Below are 26,393 nucleotides of genomic sequence, written 5' to 3'. Positions count from 1 at the left end.
AGAGACATAGATATGCAATATCTTTAATTGCATGTTTTGTTTGTTAGTGTAATTGTTCATCATACAGGTATTTGATTACTGAAGTAGGAAAATAGCATCCAAAAATGTTAGAGGAACTCAATAAATTACTCCAGCAGGATAGAAATTAACCACATCCTTTTGAGACAGAAAAACAAGAATGTTTAGAAAGAAATACAGCCACTCTTCCTAGTATATAAAGGACTCATTTAGCACTATAGGCTGTCAGTATTTCTAATAGCAACAATTGAGTGATTTTCCTGGCTCACGGCTAGAAGCAAATTAAGTATTACCCTTTATTAGTATTGTAACACCTGTATTTGATCTCGAGACTGTGACTTGCAATTAGGATTCAGTCAGTCTTCCTTTGTTCTTATAACAATAATATTGCAGATGAAGCCAAATCTTTGAGAGAGGTAAGTTTGAACATAGCTGTGTTATTCCAAGTTTTAGAAACAGACACAGATTGGAGAAACTCTGAAGTTCTTCAAATGAATAGACCCTTCAAACTGAAGTGTGTACTTTCTCTTCCCACAACACTCCCACAGCAAAACCTCCAGTTCTTTGCAAATTGTTAAAAGGACTGCTCTCAATGTCTTACTGGACAACCCACACACTTGAGACAATTTTCAGAAGTTCTAGACATCTGTCTGACAGTCTAAAATTGTAAAGACGTATGTACTGATTGGATTTAGTTACGTTTGTTAAGCTTGTTAGTTAAGTCACAAAATGAAAATGAGAGATTTCATTTACAAATATAATGAATGATAAATGTTTTCATGCTATTGTTGATAAAACTTTAAAAGATAAAACTTTAGGTTTCTTAACACAATCTCCAGAATCTACTAAGAAGGGCTCATAGAGGCTCAGAGAAACTGAGGCAACAAACAAGGATCCTCCATTGAGTCTGAGCTAAGTCATCTGTATGTATATATTATAGTTTTATAGCTTGTGGAACTCCTAACAGTGGGAGTCTGTCTGTCTCTGACTCTTTTCCTTGTGCTTGGTAACATTTTTCTTGTACTTTGTCACCTTATCCATCCTTGATATGAGAGTTTATGCCTACTCTTATTGTAATTGCTTTGTACGTTTGGTTGATATCCCTGGGAGGCCTGCTCTTTAATGAAGGGAAACAGTGGAGTGCTTCTGCAGAAGAGGGACAGTCAGGGAGCACTCAAGAAGAGTGGGAGGAGGGCAAACTCTGGTTTTGATGTAATGTATGAGAGAAGAATAAATAAAAAATAAATAATAAAACTATTTTTTTTGGTTTTTACGAGACAGGGTTTCTCTGTATTGTTTTGGAGGCTATCATTCCGGCCCGGCCTCGAACTCACAGAGATCCATCTGCCTCTGCTTCCCGAGTGCTGGGATTAAAGGCGTGTGCCACCACCGCCCGGCATAAAACTATTTTTGATATTATAATTACATGTTTCCCATGCTTGTTTTCCCTCCAAATCAGCCATACACTCGTTCTTGCTCTCTTTAAAATTCATGGATTCTTTGTTGTTATTTTTGTATACATATATATTTGTATAATATTACTTTTATGTATTATTCCAGGGCTGATCATTTGATATTGGATGACCAGTTGGTGTGCTCTTCCCTGGAGAAGACTTTCTCCCACTCTCAGCATTCCTATGTTACCTGTAGTTTTTGTTGTGTAGGGGTGTGTCCTTATGGACGCTCCACTTAAACTCTACTTCAGTATGTCTATTTGTGTCATTTTTATTCAGCTCACATTTGGACTGTCATGCTGGTGGGTGTACTATTTGACATTACACAGACACATAAAACTCTCTGATCTTGCTCTTATAATCTTCCCCCTCTTCCTTTCAGTAGTTAATAGATAGAACTCAATTAAAATCACCAGCTCTAATTTCTGGTCTTTGTGAATTCATAGCAGATTACTAACCAAGCTGTTCGATAGTCACTTATAATCATTAAATCTATATATTCAAGATAACTAAGGTTCTTCCTAAGGAACATATTTTTATAATTCATTCTTGATGATAGCATGGGCTATATTGACTTTTATAAAGGCCTATTTTTCAAAATAACCTTTTAGCACAGTATATCATTAAGAATGATAGTAGACAGGCTCCCAGACCTTAAGAAAGGGAGGGACTGAAGAGTTACAGAAAGAGGGAATGGTGTATAAAGGTCAAGAATATAAAAACTGATCATGAAAGTAACTTACTGAAGATCAAAGAGAGAAAATGTATTACATGGACAACAGGTTCCTCTCTGTGGCAAAGGAGACATTGTGCGTAAACTTTGCAATCTTTGTAGACAACATCAATCTATAGCCTTGGAAGAAACATGCATATAATCACTTAAACTACATTCCTTTTGTCTTTTTAAGATGGGGTTTCTCTGGGTACTGGCTATCCTGGAACGCACTCTGTAGACCAGACTGGCCTTGAGCTCTCAGAGATTGCCCTGCCTCTGCCTCGAAAGTGCTGGGATTAAAGGTATGTGCCAGCACCTCTCAGCTTAAACTATATATTCTAATGACACAATTCCCACCTGCCATTCTGTTTGACTTTACAAAAATGATACATAACCAAAGGCCTTGCATAGTGTGTCTATAACAATGTGTACCATTCCACCTACTTAAATATTTCACATCTGTGTTAACTCCTGATAGTACTGATCAGCTCTAGTCACTAGACTAATTTTTCCCTCTCATGAACAAAAATACTTCCCATGTAACTGTTTACTTCAAGTGTCTTCTCTGCAGTAGCAGCAAATGTATCAGAATCCTTCCAAGGAAAACTTGTTATCTGAGGAGTGTTTTTCTCACACATATTAGCTTCTCCTGTGTGTGTGTGTGTGCACGTGCGTGTGTGTGTGTATGTTTAATGGTTTTAGGTTATTTACTGGCAGAATGAAATGAAACACCTAGCTAGTCTTTTTGTAAGTCATGTAAATCTGTGATTAGGATAACAAATTCCTTTCAAGTTTAGGCTAAAATAAGTCTTATGTATCTTCCTTAATAAATGCAAATATTGTTTAGGACTCTTTGAAGGTATTCTAGATAATTGATATTCTGTATCATGCTACTAGTTTATGTTCTTTACCTATATATTCTTCTAAACCAAAAGTACACTCCACTAGTTATAAGTCAACACATAAAATTTTCCCAAGTAGGACAAACTGTTTTTAATTCTGAAATATACCCCACCATTTTTTCTCTCTGTGACTCTGAATGACTTTAACTGTCCTTCCATCAAATTACATGCTTTCTCAGTTTCATCCAATGACAATAGAATCTTCATCCACTCAATCAATAATGTTGGATCACTTACACTACAGCATATTTCTTGTGGAGTGTGAAAAAAGAAAAAATCGATAATAAAAAGAGAAATCAGACAAGAAAAACCCATGTCTTCATTTGGGTTTTATAGTGCAAAGAGACTCCATGATGATGGCAATTCTTATAAAGGAAAATATAATTGGAGCTGGCTTACAGCTTCAGAGGTTTAGTTCATTAGTGTCATGATGAGAAGCATGGTGGCATGTAGGCAGACATACTGTTGGAGAAGGAGGTGACAATTCTACATCTTGATCTACAGGCAGCAGAAGAAGACTGCCATAGTAGGCTTAACTTGAGCATGTAAGACCTCATAGCCTGCCTGCACAATGACACTTCCTCCAACAAGTTCACACCTATTCCAACAAGTCCACACTTCCTAATAGTGTCATTCCCTATAGGTCAAGTATTCAAACACATGAGTCTATGGGGGCCGTATCTATTCAAACTGCCATACCCTCCATTGTGGAGCTTAGGTTCAAATGCAGAAAATCAAAGCAAATAAGAAACTGTGTGTAGTCTTCCAAGATAAGATGCTGACAACTTGGTATATCAGTGTTTATAGATGGCATTCACAGTCAATCTGTAAGATAGCAAGTCATCAGACACTTGCATATTTCAGGGTGTTCAAGTGTGGCGAAGTGTTCTTTACAATGAAAAAACAAGAAATTACAATGCAGATAATTTAGTCATATATCTTAGATGATTTATAACTTTAAAACCTATGACAACTGCTAAGGCTTCACTATGCCACCAATTAATTTTTATCTATATATTGGCATCTGAAGGCTAAGAATCACCTTTGCATCCAAATCCAACATATCCAAATGCTATACCCCCCAGAAAACAAAGTATTAGTGAATGTCTTTACTGTGGAACACGCATGGCTCCTTTCTTACCCTGTTTTGATCAGCAGATCTGCCAATTGTATCTCAAATATTTTTCAGTATCCTCTGTTTCTTTCAGCTGGTACCCTGGCTTATGACTTAATCTCATTCTATGAGTTTATAATACCCTATAAACAGGTTTTGTTTCATTTTCTCCCTTTATTCTCTACTGTATTATAATAGCCACTAAAGGTCTAGTCAAGTAATACTTATAAAACAAACAGAAAGCCCTATGCTATTCTAAGATAAACTGACAAAGCTCAATTTCTTCAGCATATGCCCTACTCTCTGTAACTTATTTTATCTTTGCATCAAACTTTACCTATTTCTGTGAGTTTTCTCTCCATAGCATCTTTCAACTTCAAAACATAATGTGCCTTTGTCTCAACTGGTGTTTCCTAGATAATCATTTAACTTTTCTTCTATCTGTTTTTTTAACTGTAATAATATCTTTCTCACTACCCATCCTCAGAATCTCTTGATTTGTCACTAATAGCTGTAACCCTTACCTACCAATCAGCTCAGATCATTAGCTCCTTGTCTACACATTACTATTAACATAGTGATGCTTGAAACACACTATGATAAGAATACTTTCCTATCTCTCCCATTATTTTGCTATTTCCTTGAGAACTCTGTCTCTCTCTCTATCTGTCTGTTTCTCTCTCTCTATCTCTCTATCTCTATCTCTCTCTATCTCTCTCTCTCACTCTGTGTGTGAGTGTTTCACATCACACACGCACACACACACACACACACACACACACACACACACACACACACACACAAAACCAAAACCCAAAATAACCCCTTAAAATTTTGTTTATGCTTTGGATCTAAGATCTTTTTTGTTTGGTTTTGTTTTTCAAGACAGGGTTTCTTTGTGTAGCTTTGGAGCCTATCCTGACACTTGCTGTGTAGACCAGGCAGGCCGCCAACCCACAGAGATCCGCCTGCCTCTGCCCACCAAGTGCTGGGCTTAAAGGTGTGCCCCACCAACGCCGGGATGGATCTAAGATCTTTGGGACTGAATCTTCATTTCTTGATCTACAAACCATGTAACTTTAATCTTCTTAATCCACTAGCTCCTTTTAACTAATTTCCAGATGGAATGAGGAATATGTGTAGGATTCAGAAGAAACAAAAGGCAACCAATTGTTGAGCTATAATGGGTCAGTTTACCAGTGAGTGAGTTACTTAAAGAAATACCCTTTCATTCTAATTTTTAAAACTCCAGTAGTGAACATTGGGATGGGCATAAGAAAACAAGGGTGAGAGCTAGATGTGCTTGTGGCCTATTACTTACAATCCACATCCAGCATCGAGCATGCTGTTTTGATTAAGTTGACTTACATACTCTTATCTTAAACTTTTAATGTTGTTCAATAAAAAAACAGGTTTAAAATGAAAATTTTAAATCATGTTCACATCACAACTCATTTAAAATCTTGACTAATAAAAAATTAGGTTAAATTTAACTGAGACATAGTAATTTATGTTATAAAATATAGTGAAATTATAAAGAAAATAACAAAAATATTAACAAAAGCTGGGTGCTGGTGGTGCACGCCTTTAATCCTAGCACTAGGGAGGCAGAGGTAGGCAGACCTTTGTGAGTTCCAGGCCAACCTGGTCAACAGAATGAGTTCCAGGACAGCCTTCAAAACAATACAGAGAAACCCTGTCTTCAAAAACAAAAAAAAATTATAAACAAATTTATAAATAAAATAAATAAAAATCTATGATTTGTATGCCATTTATAGACTGAGAAGTCCTTAGAAGAAAATACTTATAATATATTCATGTATGTAATATATTAAACCTTATTCCTGATGAACTGTGATGTTCATATAATATCTGTTGTCAGTTCTACTAGGTAAACTACAGCACACATTTTGTGCATCCTCATTGATTCTCTTCTGGAATTAGATCATTTCTTTGAATTTGGCTTTTCCTCAGGGTTCTTTAAGATAAGCCTGCCACGGGCAAGAATACTTGAGAATACTTTTTGGCCAAATGCCTTTTCAAATGTCTCCTAAAAATAAACTTTTGAAAGTCAACATACCAGTTCCACCCCTTATTCTGACAATTGTGTGCAACCAATACTTTCAAATTTGCTTAGTTTTGTGATTGCTGTAATATAGTGAAGTAAGTTTTACACAAATAAGCATGAAAATTAATAATGTAATTAGTCAAATTATAGATTTTTTAAAAAGAACTCTTTGATATTTATACATTAGTTTATGAAGGGTGAAGTTTCTTCTGTAGACTGTAAATATGAATGGACTTTCCTTGGCCACAGTTACACTTGACTGTTAAAGAGAAAATAAACAAATAACAGCATAACATTAGCTTAAGTAAGTTAAGAATACGCACTGTTAGAGATCAAATTGTGTCTCCCCAAACTTCTAGTCCTTGTCCCACTAGATTAGAATGTAATGGATTTCAGAAATCAGGCTTTTAAAGACGTGGGTGAAACGAGACCTTTAGCATAGGTCTTCATGAAACATGACCAGTGTCTTTAAAACAAGAAAATCTGGGCTGGAGAGATGGCTCAGCAGTTAGGCTTATTGGCACAAAATTTTATCTGGCATGAATGAGGTCCCAGGTTTGATGCACAGGATAAAAATGTAATTAAAAATAAAAATATATAAAACAGAATCTTCTGGTACTCTTCATCACATTATGACTTGAGATTCAATCATTTCTCTCATGGACATCTGTTCTATTCAAAAAAGTGCAATAAATAATTTGGAAAAGAGGATAGTATACTATATCTAGTCATACAGTAGATATGAAATATTCAAACATTTAATTTTTCAGTTTATTTATTGTGAAATACAGACTATAAGATCAGACTGACAGGCTGTATTTTTCAAGATCAGAGGACAGACAGCTTTCCTTTCAAAAATGGTTGCAGCTGATACTCAATGCCTTTTGCAAACTCTCTAAAGAGAAGTTTCTTCTGCGTTCAGATCCACCACACTTCACTGTGATGCCCCTCAGAGCTCACCTGTCTCTGCCTTTTGTGTGGATCATCAGATCTCCCAGCAAGTCATACTTTGCAAGGATACCTAGAGTTCTTTGGCTACCAAGTCCCACATATAGAACTGTCTCCCTTTATGAAGAATTTTTAGACCGGTCTGTGTCTCTTTGTTGGTTTCTCAGCATAGAACTTGTCACCTATCACAACATCTGAACTATTCCCTGCAGATAACAGGCATATATATGGATAAAGAGACACATACAAAAAAATCAAAGCTTTCTAGCACCAAAGAGAGAAGATAGTGAGGATTCTGATTTGCTATGCACCACATGGGAAAGGCATTAAAATGTATGTTCCTTCTATTTCCAGAAAAATGGCTAAAATATCACATATAATGATAGAATTGCAAAGCAACTTTAAAAAAAGTCTTACTAGAAAAATGGGTAAAATGTTGCCTAAATATTTCTGCCCAGGAGAGCTATATATTACTTAAACTCTTAGAATACTTCTTAGAGATACTAATCTTTAGTATCTTAGAGATACTAAAATTGTTGAGTTTTTACCTTTATAATTTTAACATTATGAAAAATATGTTTCTGTCCTCATCTTCTGTTTGAAGATCACAAGGGCACGAAAGGGCAGACACATTTTGAAAATTGCCTGTCATTCATAAAACTAATGATCTGCCATCTTTATATTCCTTTTTGAAATGTGTATTTGTAATGGATTTTTTTCTCCTGAGATGTAATAAATATTTTTAGGAATTTTGGTTCTTCCTTCAATTTTTTACAGATTAAATCAGCTTGATATTTTTTTGTTTCCTAACACAGAAAACGAGTATCTGAATATGTACAAAATCTGAATAGCATATAAGATAAAATAAAGCAGCCCCTGTCTGCACATCTAGGCTGAGCAAGGTATCAGATTTTAGCCACTGAACAATAAGATAACCTATCTTCTGCATATAAGTGCATATAACACACACACACACACACAATAAAAACTATATGCCACTTGGTCAAGAAGAAACTTTATGATAATGAAACAATTTTTGTTTAGATATCTGTTTGAAACATGAAAACAATATTTGAAATATACTGAAATTACATTCCCCTTATTTACTTCAAGATACATTTTGCTACTCTTTTTCTAATAAACACACCTTTCCTAGCAGTCACATAACTAGACCTGTCTTTATAATAACTGTGTTTTATGTAATGATAGCACATTTATCTCTATCTCCTCATCTATAAGGAAAATGCTAAGTTGTTTGAAGGTGTTTAGCCAGAGAGAGAATTATTTTAATATATTTGCCACTGAGTAGAATTCTACTTTAAAATATTAGATTGACTCTCATATAAGTTCTATTAGATCAGCCTTGTCATAAAACTTGACCAAAAAGTGCATATTCATGACTCACCAATTGAAATAAACTGTACTGAAAATATTATTCACTGGAACCTTGAAATCTCCACTGAAGATTGGGGAGTGGATATAATTTTATCAGTGACATTATGCATACTATCTGTTACTTTATCCCAAAAGACAGATTTCAGTATATGAAGTACCCATTTGCAAATTAAAGCAATTTACAAATGTGAGTTATTTTTTGGAGGGTTGTTTGCTTTGCTTTTTTAGTTAACAAATACATATTGTGATCCTGTCACTTTCCAGTCATGGTGCAACTGAGGGCAAAGACTTGCAAGACTCCATTCTAATGGAATATAAAATATACCAAATGGGATAGATTGTAGTCACTTAGTCAGGGATAGATTGTGTGGCATGTAAGTCCTAATAAAAGAAGTCAGCCTCTTGGAGCTTTAAAACAAAATCTAAACTAGTGGAAAGGTGAGGCTCCTCTATGAAAGAAGACTCAATCTCACATCTAAATTATGAGATCTGAAGTAAGAAAAAAGAGATAGCACATTATTCTCATAGAAGTTGTAGAAGAGTTTAGGAAAGGGTCTGGCAAAATGACTCTGTGGAACATTTGCCTGCCACCAAGTCTGATGACCTGAGTTCGGTTTCAAAGCCCCACATGGTGTAAGGTGGAACCAATTGAACAAATTATGATCTTGCTCATATTTCTCCTCTGCCCATGCACAATATAATAAAGCAAAAAGAATGCATTTTACATGATTTTTTTAAAGTCTTTTCTCATTTTACATACCAATCCCAGTTCCTACTCCCTCCCTTCTTCCACTTTCCTCACCTCCACCGCCATCTCATCCACTACTCAGAAAGGGTAAGGCTTCCCATGGTATGTCTCTTTGAGCCTGGACCAAGCTCCTGTCTGCACATCTAGGCTGAGCAAGGTATCCCTCCAAAGAGAATGGACTCCAAAAAGCCAGTTGAAGCACTAGGAATAAATCCTGGGCCCACTGCCAACTGTCACCCACATTCAGAAGGACCGGTTTGGTTCCATGCATATTCCCTAGTTGTTAGTCAGTCAGTGAACTCCCACTAGCTCAGGTCAGGTGTTTCTGGGAGGATCTCCAAAATGGTCTTGACCCCTTTGCTCATATTATCACTCCTCCTGTCATTCCTCCCTCTCTTTGACTGGACTCTGGGAGACTGGACCAATGCTTATCTGAGGATCTCCACATCTGCCTTCTTCAGTTGCTAAATGAATGTTCTATGACGATAATTCAGGTAGTTACCAATATGATTACAGGGGAAGGCCAATTCAGGTACCTTCTCCACTAATGCTTAGGGTTTTAGTTGGGGTCATCTTTGTGGGTTCCCTGGAATTTCCTTAATGTCAAGATTTTAACTAGACCCACAGTAACTCCCTCAATCATGATACCTCTTTCTTTGCTCTTCCTCTCTGTCCTTCCCCTATCTCCACCATCCAGTTTCTTCATGTTCTCCAACCTCCTCCCCTTCTCCTTTTCCCTTCCCCTTTGCCTCCCCCTCCCCACTAGCTCCCAATTTTCTCAGGAGATCTTGTCTATTTCCAAAAGAGACTATGTTTATAGAGAATATGTTTAAAGCCTGAGAAGAGAGCACAGAAAGTATGAGAAAATTGTGAATGAATCCCATCAGAGCTGGCCAAAGAGCAAGAGGGAGATAAAAAAAGGACTCAATAAACAGAGCCAAAGGAACAGATCCACAGGAAATTTGGAATTTTGATGAAGATTTTTGTCCAATACCCAGAGTGACAATAAACCACTAAGTAGCTCAGTCACATCTGTGTTTCAATGAGTTAGAAAACACTGAACAAACATCTGCTATAATCATTGAAAGGTTATCTTTGTTTTGCTTTATATATTGAGGTAACATGTAAGATGGAACAAAGAAAAAGTCAAATTAAGAAGGTAACATCTCGATCTGTTGTTCTAGACTCACATTTGCACAACTAATTACGAGTAAATGCTGCTGGATAGAGGCAGACTGCTGTTTTACTGAAAATTATGAGTCAGAATAATTCACTTATAATATTTTTAAATATCTTTATACAGATTCACAGCAGATGTTTCAATTGTGGGGACTTAATGTGAAGAGTGGAAGTATAAGATCATTCATTCATGAGATGGTCATGGAGTTATTTGTCTCTACCAAGAACTTGTCAGGCAGAGCCAGACAGAATCCTGAGTTCAAACCTGATTTACTATGCTTGATCTACATAAGACCAGCCAGAGTTCCATTATCAAACCCCACTCCCCCATGAAAGATTATTAAGTAATGAATGTAAAGAGAAGAAAATGAAGACAGTGTAAATAGTAAACAGAAGGAAGCACATAGCCCATGGAGCTCAAGAACAAAGGGAATATAAAGGAGAATCATGGGTCCCCTAGACCTAGGAACATGAAAGTCAAAATTCGAAGAGTGAGGCATGTTTGGTTTTTTTGTTTTGATTTGTTTTAATACATCCAGTTTTATTTTATTACTTTTTTAAAATTTCATTTTACATTCAACCAAAGATCTCCCTTTCCCCACCCCCATCAACTCCTTCAAATAGGTAAGGGCTCCCATGGGGAGTCAACAAAGTCTGACCAATTATGTTGGAGCAGGACCAAGTCCCTCTCCCCTGCATTAAGGCTGATCATGGCATCCCCTCAAAGGGAATGGCCTCCAACAAGCAAGCTCATGCATCAGGGATAGATTCTTGTTCTGCTTCGAGGAAGAGCTACTGCCTCAGATTGTCCAAGCTTCACAACTGTCTTCCAAATACAGAGGACATAGTTTGATTGATCCAGAGTTCATGAACTTCCACGAACTTGGTTTGGCTGTCTCAGTAGATTTCTTCATCATGATCTTGACCACCCTTGCTCATGTATTCCCTCCTCCCTTTCTTCTACTGGATTCCTTAAGCTCAGCCTGGTACTTGGTTGTAGATCATGGAGACAGGTTCTTAACTCAGAGAAGGGGGTCCACTGGACTCAGTGCTTAAGAGAAGGCATTAGAAGCTGCTTTGACATCTTGAGGTGGATTAGTTCTGGGACTGTGTGAATATAAACAAACCAGAGGAGTTGTTTTCTGAAAGGACTACTGCTGTGAAGGCAAAGAGTCAGCAAAGCCCAAGGAAATGAGTTTGCCTGAAGCTTTGTTCTCCTTGGTTGTGGTTATCTTAGTTATTATTGAATTGCATGACTCCATACAAATTTTAGGATTTTTTTTTACTAAGAAAAATGCCATTGGAATATTGATTGACATCTGTAGCTTGCTTGAGTAGGGTAGGAATAATTTTTGTGTGTAGATTTTTTCTTTTTTTATTATTTATTTTTAAATATAAATTTAAATTAGAAACAAGGTTGCTTCACAAGTCAGTTCCAGGTCCCTCTCCGTTTCCCTCCCATCCTCCTATGCCCTCCCCCAACCAACCCCCCCCCATTATCCCCTCATTTCCCCAGGGAGGGTGAGGCCCTCCATGGGGGTGTCCATAGTCTGTCATTTCATCCAGGGCAGGGCCTAGACCCTCCCCCAAGAGTTCAGGGTGAAAGTGCATCTCACATTGTTGGATGGGAGTCCAAAGTCCATTTGTATACCCGGGATAAATACTGATCTACTGCCCAAGGCTCAATAGATTACCTGATTTTTTTATTTAACTTTTTACACTTGTTACTCTCAGTTCCCTCTCTCTCCCCTCCTCCCCCATTCTCCAATCCTCCCAATCCCCCACCCTACTCCATCCCCCCTCAGATCCCCAGGGAGGGTAAGGGCTTCCATGAAGGATTTTTCAGAGTCTGTCATATAATCCCAGGCAGGACCTATGTCTTCCCCCATGTGTCCAGGCTGAGAGAGCATCCCTTCATATGGAATGGGCTCCCAGAGCCTATTTGTATGTGAGAAATAAATACTGCTCTACTCTCCAAGGTCCCACAGATTGCCAAGGCCTCTTCTCTGACATCCAGGTTGGGGGAATGGATCTGGATCAGTCCCATGTTGGCTTCTTAGTCATCAGTCTGGGGTCCATGCATTCCCCCTTGTTTAGGTGAGCTGCCTCTGTGGGTTTCTCCAGCCTGATCTTGATTCCTCTGCTCATCACTCCTCTTTGCAACTGGGTTCCAGGAGTTCAATTTGGCTTTTAGCTGGGGATGTCTGCCTCTGCATCTGTCAGCCACTGAATGAGGGTTCTAGGATGGTATATAATGTAGTCATCAATCTCATTATCATGTAAGGACATTTAAGGTAGCCTTAATGCCAGTTGATGTCATTCTTGTAGATCTATGGAGATCTCACTAGTGCACTAGGGTAGGAATTTTTTTCTTTTTTAATATTTATTTTTAAATTTAAATTAGAAACAAGGTTGCTTCACAAGTCACTTCCTGGTCCCTCTTTGTTTACCTCCCCTCCTCCCGTGCCCTCCCCTCAAACCCCCAATATCCCCTCATTTCCCCAGGGAGGGTGAGGCCCTCCTTTGGGATGTCCATAGTCTGTCATTTCATCCAGGGCAGGGCCTAGACACTCCCCCAAGAGTTCAGGGTGAGAGTGCATCTCACATTGTTGGATGGGAGCAATAAGGATATAACTTATTAATATGAGATTTAAAAAATATATGTTATTTAATTTCCTTCATCAAAGTTTTGTAATTCTCAATATACAGATAATTAATCTTATGTATAAAATTTAGTTCTACAGCTTTGAGGAATTTTTCAAGCTATTGTGAATAAAATTATTCTTTTTATATTTTGATTAACTTATTGTTACTGTATAGAATACTATTGATTCCCTTGTGTTGATTTAGTGTCCTGCAATTTGCTGTGTTCACTTATTGATTACAATGGATTTTTGGCAGAGTTAGGATTTTCACAATGGAAGAACATGTTCTCATCAAACACAGCTGGGCTGATGCACATGTGAACTCAGAGATACTGTGTCAACATGTATAGGGCTACATAGATAAGGACCTTATGAGCTCCCAACACTGAGCAAGGAGGTACACACTTTTAATATAGAAGCTATGTCCCATTGTTAACAGCTCACAAATGAAAAATTAGTTTTTTTTCTAATGGAGTCTCAGTGGGTATACAAACCACTCTTAAGGCCAAGCCCAGTGCCCAGCAGCAGATGGATAACACAAAACAAACACAAGAACATTTTTGGAATCTTTTTGTCTCATAATGCTTTTTCAGGACCTTTTTCTTTTTCTTTACCTTGCAAGTCCTTTGCATATATATTATGACTCTGGAGTTTCATGTTTTTGTGATATTTCTGTGTGTGAGTGTAAGTGTCCATATGTGTATTTCTTAAGCTTTTTCTTTGGCTCTCTTTATCCTGTCCGTTTCTGTTTTAAATATTCTTACTTTACTATTATTATTATATTTTTAAGATGTCTGCTTATATCCTAACAAGAGAGAAAAAGGGTAAGATTTGGGTGAGATGGGAAGTGGGGAGGATCTGGGAGGAATTGGGGTCCAGATCCCCAAAACCCAAGTAAATGTCAAATCTTACATATCTATACTGAAACCACAATCAGTATATATTAAATTAAAACCATTTTCTATAAAAATATTATTTATAAAAATAATAAATATGATAACAATAAAAGAACTTGTCCTCATCAAACAGACATTTCCTTTCTTTTATTCTGTTTGTAACTTCATATATGATTATTTTTGTTAATTTCTTTTCTAATTAAAATTAGAAACACACTTGTTTCACATGTCAATCCCAGCTCCCTCTCCCTCTCCCTCCCTACCTCTCCTGCCACCGGCCAACCCTCCCAACCCCCAACCCCCCACCTAATTCCCACTTTGCTCACCAGGGAGAGTGAGGCCCTTCATGGGGGATGTCCAAAGTCGGTCATATTATCCAGGGCAGGACCTAGGCCCTCCCCCATGTGCCCAGGCTGAGAGAGCATCCCTGTATGCTAAATGGGCTCTCAAAGTCCATTCCTATGCCTGGGATAAATACGGATCTACTACCCAAGGCCCCATAGATTGCCAAGACCTCTTCACTGACACCCAAATTTAGGGGTCTGAATCAGTCCCATGCTAGCCTTTCAGCCATCAGTCTGGGGTCCCTAAGCTTCCTCTTGTTCAGGTCAGCTGTTTCTGTGGGTTTCACCAGCCTGGTCTTGACACCTTTGCTCATCACTGCTCTCTCTGTCTGCAACTGATTTCCAATTCAGTTCAGTGTTTAACTGTGGATGTCTGCCTTTGCTTCCATCAGTCACTTGACGAAGGCTCTAAGATGGCATATAAGGTACTCCTCAATATCATTATTGGGGAAGGGCTTTTTTGGGGAGGGTTGAGACAGGGTTTCTCTGTATTGATTTGGAGGCTGTCCTAGAACTTGCTCTGTAGAGCAGGCTGTCTTTGAACTCACAGAGATCTGCCTGCCTCTGCCTCCCGAGTGCTGGAATTAAAGGCGTGCGCCACAAATGCCCGGCTTGAGGCTAGTTGGTGTCATCCTTCTGGATCTCTGGAAATCTCACTAGTGCCAGATCTCTCCTCAAACCTATAATGACTCCCTCCATTTTGATATTTATCATCCTGCTCTCTATTGTTCCTCCAACTCAAACTTTCTGCTCCCGTATGTCCTCCTCTCCCTTCCTCTTCTCCCTCTCTCTTTCTTCCGGCCCCCTCTCATCCCCAACCCATGCTCCTAAGCCTCTCAGGAGATCCTATCCCATTCTCCTTCTCTGGGGTACCATGCATATCTCTCTTAGGGTCCTCCTTGTTTGCCATACTCTCTGGCAGTGGGATTGTATGCTGGCAATCCCCTGCTCCATGTCTAAGACTCTCGGTTAATTTCTGTGATGAGACTTTACCATTTGTACAGAAGTAGTAAGGAGAATTGTGTTTTTATGAATCTTGGAGGAAAGGCTCTCAATTTTTCACCATTGAATTCAATTTTAGCTTCATGCACTGATTACCCTAGCTTTCCATCCTAGAAATTCCAAAAACATCTTTGGAGAAGTACCTTTTATTTGTGGCTATTACATCATCCAGTGAACTGCAGCCTGTACTTCAGAATCTGTGATCTGAGAAGGTACAGATCTACAAACTGGATATTGGCACACAGATCATGTTTAAAAAGGATAGAGAACTTGGGATGTATTAGGAGACAAAGCACCTCTTCAAACACCTGAAAACTGGAGTTCAAATCCCCAAGACCAATGTAAAAGCCAGATCTTGTGTATCTGTAATAGCAGTGCTTGAAAAACCAGAAAAGGAGACAGAGACAGTCAATTCTCTCAAAACCAGCATTGCTGGAAGCAGTTTACAATAGGTTACTCTGCCTCCAACGAGGTAGAGGACAAGGACTGATACCCACTATTTTCCTCTTACCTCTACAAACATACCACGGGACACTTGCTTGAGTGCATTCACACACACACACACACACACACACACACACACACACACACACAGCGATAGAGAGAGAGAGAGAGAGAGAGAGAGAGAGAGAGAGAGAGAGAGAGATCCATGTATGCACCCTTGCAGTTTTTTTCTGTGTTTGATTTTCTTATATTTTTATTATATTATTGGTAAGGGTTTCTCTAAATTATTCCTGACTTCATTTCTGGCTTAGTAATTCCATTATGATTGCATAAAAAGTTCATAATACACAGTCCAAATCTAATACAGAGGGTGTTCTGAAACAAGTCCCTAATACTTTATTTTTTGTGTTATCTCAACCTTTCTCCTCCTCTTATTTAGGACTTTGAGATTATTTAGTGAAATAAGATGAATGAAAGGAACACTACTTGAAATTAATCCTGTTGTATTCTTATCTGTGTGTTGCCTAGTCCTGGGTACTTAGGTATCCGATAAAGTATAAATTATCCTCTATAAAGCGATTAACCAACCTGCTTCCCATACAGAAAAGTAACATTTTATTAACAAAAAATTACATGATCATCTTTCCCTGCAGTTTCTAACAATCAACTGATCAAATTCTAAGCCATTTTGTTTTCATACACAAAAGCTAATATAGCAATTTATTCTACCTATGTTTGCTCCTGTACCTGTTTAATTATTTGAAATAAATCATTATTTCCCAACAAGAATGATAATATAAAAAGTTGATTTAACCTGTTTTACTGTTTTGACATTGTGTAAAGATGCAGAACATTTGCAGAGTTCTGAAGACAGTGTTGCCTTTTATTGGCAAAATGCAATTACAGAACTAATTGGCTGTTACATTGCAGGGTGATCTATGCTTGGCCAGCAGCTCCACTCCTGCTGGCATTGCGGGGTTTGGTCCACTTGCACCCCCTTTCAATATGTTTCATTATCTAAGCCAAGAGAACGGTCACTCGGTGAATGACTTGGCAAAGCCAAGACACAGATGCTGGGCTCTCACGTTTATCTTTTCCCCAACAGGAGCAATATGGTAATAAGTGCCTGATTTTTTTGGCTTGCAGTCATGCTTTTTGCTCAGTCCAGTTGCTGATTTTGTGACAACCTCAAACTTACCTTTCTGCTTGCTACATTTTAAATGACCACTTAGCACTCCTGATTATTTTTGTTGGTGGGATTCTTCTAGATTGATTTAATTAGAGAGATTTATTACTGTGAACAGCCCCAGTGCTCCATCCATTTATATTCTAGGCTATTACACACTCTACTTATGCCACTGCAAGGGTTGCTACTTTGTGAATTAAATGTAAATTTGACACAATGCACAACACCATAAAAAATGGATTGCTGATAACTTATACATTCCAAATAAAATATATTCATGTAATTTTTTATACTTTTGTTATAAAGATGAGAAATATTTTGGCAACCTTTATATTAAATATCATCCCAGTTAGCATGAAAACGTTAACACTAAGTAAAATTGAAATTGACCACCAAGAAAGGAACAAATCATTTGTTGCTCTTAGGACGTTGGCTGTGAGTCCTGCACAAGTGAGAGAAAGTGGTAATACAAACATCTGCTAAGGAAGAGGCTGAACGGGAAGATCTTAGACTGTATTTTTGTAATAGATCAGCATGTATTTTGAAAAGGACTTACAGACACTCCTTACAGGGTTTGGATTCAAAATGTCTCCCACAGGCTCATATATTTTTTTAAAACAAAAAATCCTGGGGCAGCCTTAAGGGTTTTAGTAATTCTAGGTTCTGGTTAAAACCTCTGTTTTCTGTGTCCTTATCCTCTGAGGTGTATACAAGAATCCCTGGAATTCTGCCGCCACAGACAGCAGAGATCCATACTGCCAAGCTTTCTTCCACACATAGGACTCTACCCCCATAAACCTCTGACCCCTTGTTTCTGCCAGGAATAATTCCGGCATTACTAACCTGGTAAATGAATTGAAAGGGATGGCCATTAGCAGAATTTCTAATGATATCCCTCCTATGAGAAAACAGATACAAAACAAAACACAGTAAATACAGTATAACTGCAGATTATTTGCCTAATACAGTGTAGCCATCATCTTTTCTTCTAATCTCTCCCATCATCACAGTAGAACAACCTGAATAGAACGAATCTAACACTGGACACAGAAGTAAATCAGTGCTTATCGGGCCTTGACTTCTCCACAGAGCAGAGAGGGCATTTTGCTGTCTGGGAGGCAGACTACTGGAAGGAGGCAGCTGAAGCCTTCTGGCACTTTGCACTCATGGGCTCTCAGAGAGTCCAGCTTGTCTCCACATGTATATCTATTGTCACTCTCACATCCTACCCCTATCCCAGTCTTATTCTAACAAGTGAGCTCTGAGACCCTTGTACCAAAAATGGACAGGTGATTTTCAGTGCTGACAGCCCCTTTCACATTCACTTTCCAGAATAAAGATCGACTCCATGTTGTAAATTTGACATATCTCTGAAAGCAACTTTTAATTTTGCTTTTTCTTGAGTTACAGCATTCACATTTCAAACTTAGGAGAGTTTGATATCTCCATAAATAATTAATATATGAAGTGAAATCGATGGATTGTATTGGTAAAAAGCAATTTGAGATGAAAAAAGGAGACAGGGAAAGAGACAGAGAAAGACTTCTTACCCTGCAAACTTAATTGAGAAAAAGAAACAATGCTGAGAATAAATAAAAGGAAGCAAAGTTATAGGGCCAATGAAAAATATCACCAAGCTAAAATAATTAGTGGTAAACTTATGTAATAATTTTAAAAATTAAAAAAGTGAAAAAACAGTAAATATCAGGCAATTAAATTTAGTTTGAAATATCTGTCTATAGATTTCAAAACTATGATTTTAATTGAACTCAGATCATAAACTTAGGGGTCAAATTAAACCTGCATTCTTACTAATCACACCCAGGGTTTCTTCTGGCAAGAATTCTCATAGTGCTTAGAGATGAGTTGAGTATGTGGGAAGATTTGAGTTACATGAAAGTGCTGTGCCATTTTGTATAAGGATATTGACCATCTGCAAATTTGCATATCTGTGGGGTTCCTGGAAGCCATCCTCTGCAGTTGCTGAGTAATAGCTAATTTTGTTTCACAATTATACGAAATTATGGCATTATCCCAACTCATTTTTAATGCTTCCATAGTCTTAATTCTGGCCATGTCAAAGACACAAAAATTACTTGTAGTTCATAAGTAAATATGTGAAACTTTTAAATACTCCATAGCTAATAAGGTACTCTAGAAATGAAAAAAATTTAAGGATTAAGCATAGGTAATTATAGGGACAAAGAACACATATAAAGAATTTCTTAATGATACATGGTACTAAATATGTCAGGGAAAGCATAAAAAAGTTTTTGGAAGACATGTAACCACGTTTAAATAAGAGAGTCCATGAAATAGATCTGGCTACTCTGAATAGAACAGATAATTCGGAGCCAAGGTAGACATTGGGAGGCAGAGGGTTATGTTCAGGGAGTATGGAGAATTAAAATGAGATACCAAATAATTGTATAATAGGAATGAAATGATCCAGAGATAGACAATCAGTGAGAGAGAAACTGACTCCTTTGAATAATTTTAGTATATCAAAATGAATTACATTAACATGTTTATTATCCTAAATTTATGAGGGAGAGAGAGGATGAGAGAGTGATAGAACATTTCTCTACAAAGAAAATATGCCCTTAATTATTCCTCTTTTATGCCAAGTGCCCAATCAAACCTGAGACTGCCACTGAAAAACAGTGAGCAGCCTAGTGACACCTGTTATGTTTGGGTATTAATTGTTCTTGGATACACACACACACATGCACACGCGCATGTGCACACGCACACACAATCGACACGCAAACACACACACATGTAATGTTTAACATATATTGTACAAGGTAACAAAACAGAGGGTTAAAACTGAAGGATAGAACTAGAAACTAGGAAAAGTAAATGGAAATAGAAGAGGATTAGCAAAATCAAGTGTCTAAAAAGAGAATTTAGCATCTTTTAGAAGGACAGCTTGAATGAAAGATTAGTTGAAGTAAAATATTCAAAATTAATGCAGTAGGGACAGAAAGCATGAAAGAGTCAGATGGAGAGGAACTAGGAGTCCATGACAGTCATGCGATTAATTCCCAACTGGGTAGAGAGAACAAAGTTGGACAAAAGGTACAAATAAGTTATATTTTTCTACTTTTCATAAATTGATATGACATGTCAAAATTCAGAATCAAAAACTATGTGTTTGTAGGGGTGATTTTTTCAAATCCTATATTCATATTTAAGCTATTATAGACTAGACAAATAACGTCATAGTGTCTCAAATGCAAAGATAGTGTCATAGTCTTCAAGTACCACTAATGCTAGGAAATATCTCCTCAAATAAAAACATAAGCTATAAAAAAGACTGTTTTATAATGGATACCATACTTGCAATATGTAAAATAAACTAATGTAAAAGAAACATTTAGGTAAAGAAAAACTGAGCAAATATCCTTCCAGAGAATACACAGAGATGGACTCATCGAAGTCTTTTATTGCACGGAAAAGAAATGGCTCTTGAAACTAAGAAGTATAAGAAGCAAAGTGAAGCAATAAAAGGAAGACATGGATAATTCCAAATAAATATTGACTCTACAAAGTGATGTAGTCACGAGCTCTGAAAATAACAGTGAGGTAAGGCATTAAAATCCACAGACATCTGTCCAGTACACAAGAAATGTGACTTTGATGCTTGGACATATACTGTTCTCAAAGTAGTTTAATGGATTCAAATGGTTAACTACTGATTTCCAACTATAGTATAAATGAAAATATGACCATGAAAAGATAAAGCTTATACAACTCTGTGTTTATGTGAAATGAAAAGAAAAAACAAATTAAGCTTCTAAATAACTCATGTTTAAAGGAAGAAATAAATGACACCTAATACACTTGTTAATTAAGTCACATTTTATGAAGCTAAAGCTTTCCTGTGAGGAAAATTCACAGCCTTAAATACACAGTAAGAATGGAAAAATAATGCAATTATTTGTCAGAATCCCAGTTAAGATGTCCAGCATTCATTTTTGCAGTGGTATGGAGATGACATTACACGATATGTTAGCATTAACAATAAATACACACAATGAACTTTTTGAAAGAACACAGAATTGGGTTTTAGAGATGCTTCTCAGTTGGAGAAAACATACTAAGCATGCACGGAGTCCTGAATTCACTCCCCTGTAATGAAAAATGAGTGAAATTCTAAAATACAATTTTGGTAAAATCATTAAGTGCATATACAGTCAGTTTAAATAGTTATATGACTTCTGAAACTCTAATATAACAAAGTTATAAGATGGGAAATGTGAAAGTCAACAAGTATATTAAGCATGACACGAGCATAAGTGAGTATGATAAATATCAATAAATATGATATACTAATAAGTTTGAAAACTAAAATCAAATTCTTAGAAAAATAACACTAAAATTGACAAAAAATTGGGGGAAATTTACATAATACTTTAAACTAAAAAATAAATCAAGTCTTTAAGTTTCCCTTAAAGAAACGAAGAAGTACCAGGGGTTCCTGAATTATAAACGGAAGCCAAGACAGCAAAAGCACCTCTCCTAGCAGAAGAGGGATTGAGTTCATGTCTGGTGAAGCACTGAGAATAACTAATGCTTCATGAGTACCCTTATTCTAGTCCAGCTGACATGTGAAATGAACCATTATTATAGTGAGCTCTTGAATTGTAATGCCACATTTATAACTTATGACAGCACTATGTGACAGTTGTGATATAAAATATGACAAAGATTTGAAAAAAAGTGTTAGCCAATACTAAAACTAAATGTAGATTAAAATATTCTAGGCTACCTATTTCTATCTATCATGTATCTACTCATGTGTTTTTCTGTATCTGCCTTTGGTGATATTTTATAATCATCCTATGGAGAAATAAATCAAAGCCTATATACATGGTTTTGCACATGAAGCAATTTGACATTAGGATAATGACAGAATAATAGATCAGTTGAACAGATCGTATCTCACAACATACACAAAAATTTGTTAAGTGGTTGGTGTGCATATGTGTGATTATTAAATGGTAAACATGTTATCTCTAAGTAAGTAGTCAAAGTCTATCACTAGATTAATGTTGTGAGTCTAGATTACAAACAAAAAAGTAGACAAATATTAATTTAAATTATATAAAATATTAAAATGTAGGAGCCTGAAAAGTTTTCACACCTTGCAATCTCATTCCTATTTTAGTTTACATTTGCCAATCTTATTTTTTCCTTATTCATCTTGGTGGATATTTATATGTTTTAGTAGTCTTCAGAAAATACCAACAGCTTGTTCTGTTGACTACCTGATATTATTGTTCTTATCCATTAATTTATATTCTTATCTTTATTTTGCTCAATATTATATTTTTATTAATTTCAAAAACAAATTTCATGTCTAATTAACTGTTATCTATCCTTGCCTATCCCTGATGTTTTAAATTTGATACAGCCTTAGCATACCTATTTTAATTTACTCTTCAGTTCAATCTGAAATATTGATATCAAAGGGTGTTTCAAAATGTGAAATTATATCTTCTACAGTAACTACTCAGGAGTTCCAAAGTTATCAACTATACTTAATACCATTTTAGCATTAATATCTATCCCTGCAGGATGGACATTGTGCATAACTATTCTACTGAATTTAATTGTCTTGTGCTACAGCCATATAAACAGGCACATTAAAAATATGTACTTAAGCTTCAGAACAATATGCAAAATTCACTACAATGTGGCAATTATGTATAGTTCATATGCATAATATGCAAATTATATTGAAATAAAGATTAGGTTTACTATTTCCATGTTGATCTTGTTTAAAATATTTATTAAAAGTGTTGAAATATCTCAATATGACCATGTTTTTCTCTATTTCCTCTCATATATCTATCTACTGTTACTTTATTTTTAGAATCTTTCAGACCTGTGAAAATTAAATAGGTAATATGATCAGAACCGGCTTTCATTCTTAATAATGGATTTTGTATTTAAATCTATTTTTTTGTTTCAGAATAAGAGAGTTATGCAGACTTGCTACATCTTGATATTAGACAAGAGAGAGTTCTGTGTATCATTTTCTCCTTCATATTTATACTTTTTATATTTCATTTATATTTCTTATATGTAAGCAACATATTGCTCAGTTTTCATGATATTTCTATATTCTTATTGCAAAAATTTATTTTTCATTCCCATGCCATTACTTTGTGCTTTATTCCTTGGAGATTTCTTCATGCCCTACCTGTACTACAATACAATAACACATATGTTTTATCTAGGTTTCACCTGCTGCTTACAATGTTTTGTTTTAAATTGCACATGACTGCATGGGGAGGGTGCCCTGTATCCACCACATCTCCTCCTATTAGATTAAGTTGGTTTGAAGTTAGTCTGAACTACAGATTTCTGATCTCACACATTGAAATCACATAATTGGACTGCCTGCCTACACTTTCAAAGCATTGGAGTAGACACAGTATCATGGCATTTGGATATAATTCTCATCATTAGGTATCTTCTTAGAATTGTCTTTTGCTACTTATATGAGATGATATTCTCTAATTAGCTTTGTATATCTTGACATTAGTAAGCTTCTTAATTACCAAGATAGTTTCATGTCAGATGGAGAACTTTTTGTTTATTCTGTTGTAGAACGTATCTCTATTATGTACTACAGTATAACAATTCAAAGGATAAAAATGTATACATATAATTTTACATTATACATAGTATACTAAACTGATATTCTTCAAATAATTTACAGAAACAGACAACATATATTATTTATAGACAAATATGGAGATATATTTAATTTTCCCATTTTGCAGACTTTGATAAATAAATTTATAGAGAATAACCAAGATATATAAACATAATTTTTATATTTTATGTAGAGGGATATTATCAGAGAAGATGGTCATTATTGTAATAATCTAGTTGAGATAAAATTTCCAAAAGTAAGAACTGAAATAAGATACCTCATGCAGCAAAATGATCAGAGTTAAGTTCAGGAAGAAATCACTAGTTTATAAATAAATGGAAGACTTTTCAATCACCTTATTTTTGTGTGTGGAAAAGTCCAATTCAAACTGAATTTACTAGTATACACATAGATCTGATTGCACACTGGATATAAAGTCTTTGAAACATTCTTCGTTTACTATTAATACAATGCACTTTAAAATAAGGGATCAGTAGGTAGCATCTATCCTCATCTGTCTTGCAGTGGTGTTAGACATGGTACAGGTCCCATGGAGCTCCTTTCAACCATATTGTGTCTTTGCATGCCTATTGACCATGCGGGGACTTTGTGACAACTTATTCCAAAAAAATACCAAGGGTAGAAAGTAATCTTTATAGAAACACATATTATTTTGCAAATCCAGATTACAAATTTTGTTTTGAAGTTCATTTTGGCATTGTTACCTTGGCAGCTGAGATGAGTATTAATTTGATTCGAGGTAAGATTAGACTAGTTCATTTACTTTAGATAAATCTTTGTTTTCTGGAGGAGGAAAATGGAATTAGGAAAATGGCCTTGTGGTTTTACCCTTTGCAAAGGCTTTGCCCTTCGATGAATGTATCTAAAACAAATCAAAATTAGTCAACCAAACAAAGAAAATATCAAAGAGATACTAAAACCAAAAATTTCTGTCCACAGAAATCCACCCGTGCTTGACTTCTGAGTTCCCTAATAGGGACTGTGCACAGGCAAGACGGCTGTGGTGTTTGATATCACAGACCCTTTGACAATGGTTCACTGACTGAAAGATACAAGCTTACAGGCAATCCCTCTTTGTTATCCTAAGATTCCAATTAAAAAGACAGCACCATAAGAAAAGTTGCACAAATACCAAGGCATTACAAGAGCTCAGCTATTGTTCTTTAGAGTCAAAACACAGTTTTTTCTTTCTCTAGTGAAGGAAGTTTTGATTAACCAATACAAAGTGAAAATATGGACAACTATGTAGAAACATAAATGATTTATTTACTGAAAGATATCCGCGTTAATGCATTTTTGGCAAATCTCCCTAGGATGTTCACCTGTGTGTCTGTGAAGGGACACACATGCTATGGCATCATGTAAAGTCAGAAGACAAACTTGGGTAGCAGTTCTCATTTTCCATTGTCTTTGAGACAGGGTCTGCCACTTTAACATGGTATCTGGCCCATGAGGTTCTAGAGACCCTCCTGTATCCATCATCTATTTTGCCACAGGGCTGCTAATATATCAGATGTGCTATTGCATCCAGTTTATATGGGTTATGGACATCCAAACTCAGATCTACAAGCTTGTTAGGTAAGTTCATTACTCATGTAGACAGGTGCAACCCTTTCATACATGTTCTAATAAGTATATTGACTTTAAAAGTCCCTTGGTTCACAGGAAGAACAAATATAATTTTTGAATATTCCACAATTATTAGAATTAATTTATGACCTTGAATTGTACTTTTATCCTCACAGTTATTTAATATACTGTCATGCAAATTCTGGAATCAGCATGGTATATGTCATAGTGTCTCAGCAGTCCTGATATATATATATATATCCTAAGTGCCAGCTTTGTAGCCTTTATGATTTGAATTATGGCTGGGTTCACCTGTTAAATTACAGTACAAATCTCTGCTTGCTTGGTAGGATTTTTTGCAACAATGAAAGGTGTATAAACCCTTGGACCATAATAATGCACAAAAAGTCCCATTCTATACCTGAAGTTTTTTGTTTTAAATCTGTATTCTTAGTCTCATTTTACTAATTCCAGTTACTTTGAAATATTAGCTGAACATATATGCTTAATTGTCTCATCAATCTCCTCTTCTTTGCATTCAAGACTACTTTGCTATGTGTTGAATTTTTTTGTTTACTTCAGTGAAGTTTATAATTTACATTTATTTTCATGAAAAGACAAGATACTCTCTGTGCTAAAATAATTGGGGTGAGGTTTAGAGACAATTATCTGTATTGGTTGTGAGGTTGTGCTAGAACCAAGTTGGCCTTGAACTCAAAGAGATCTGCCTGCCTCTGCCTCCGAATTGCTGGGATTAAAGATGTGAGCCAAAACGCCCAGCCCAAAATAAATTTTAATTAATATTTTAGTAAATATTTTCATTTATTTTATATACCAACCACAGTTTTCTCCCCCTCTTCTCCTCTCATTCCCTCCCCAACAAACAGACAAACCTGTACAACTGTTGCCCACATACAGAGGGCCTAGGTCAGTCAGTTCCTTGCAGGCTGTCTAGCTGCCAGATGTCCTGTGGGTTCCTTCTCATGTAATTCCTAGACATACAGTTCTTTATCCATAGAATTTAAAATTTTATCATTATGCATAGATATACCTATCTTTATTATTTTATTTCCAT

This window comes from Mesocricetus auratus, unplaced genomic scaffold, assembly GCF_017639785.1.
Source record: "Mesocricetus auratus isolate SY011 unplaced genomic scaffold, BCM_Maur_2.0 Super-Scaffold_100013, whole genome shotgun sequence".
In the NCBI taxonomy this organism is placed as follows: Eukaryota; Metazoa; Chordata; class Mammalia; order Rodentia; family Cricetidae; genus Mesocricetus; species Mesocricetus auratus.
Note: the sequence above shows the minus strand (reverse complement) of the source record.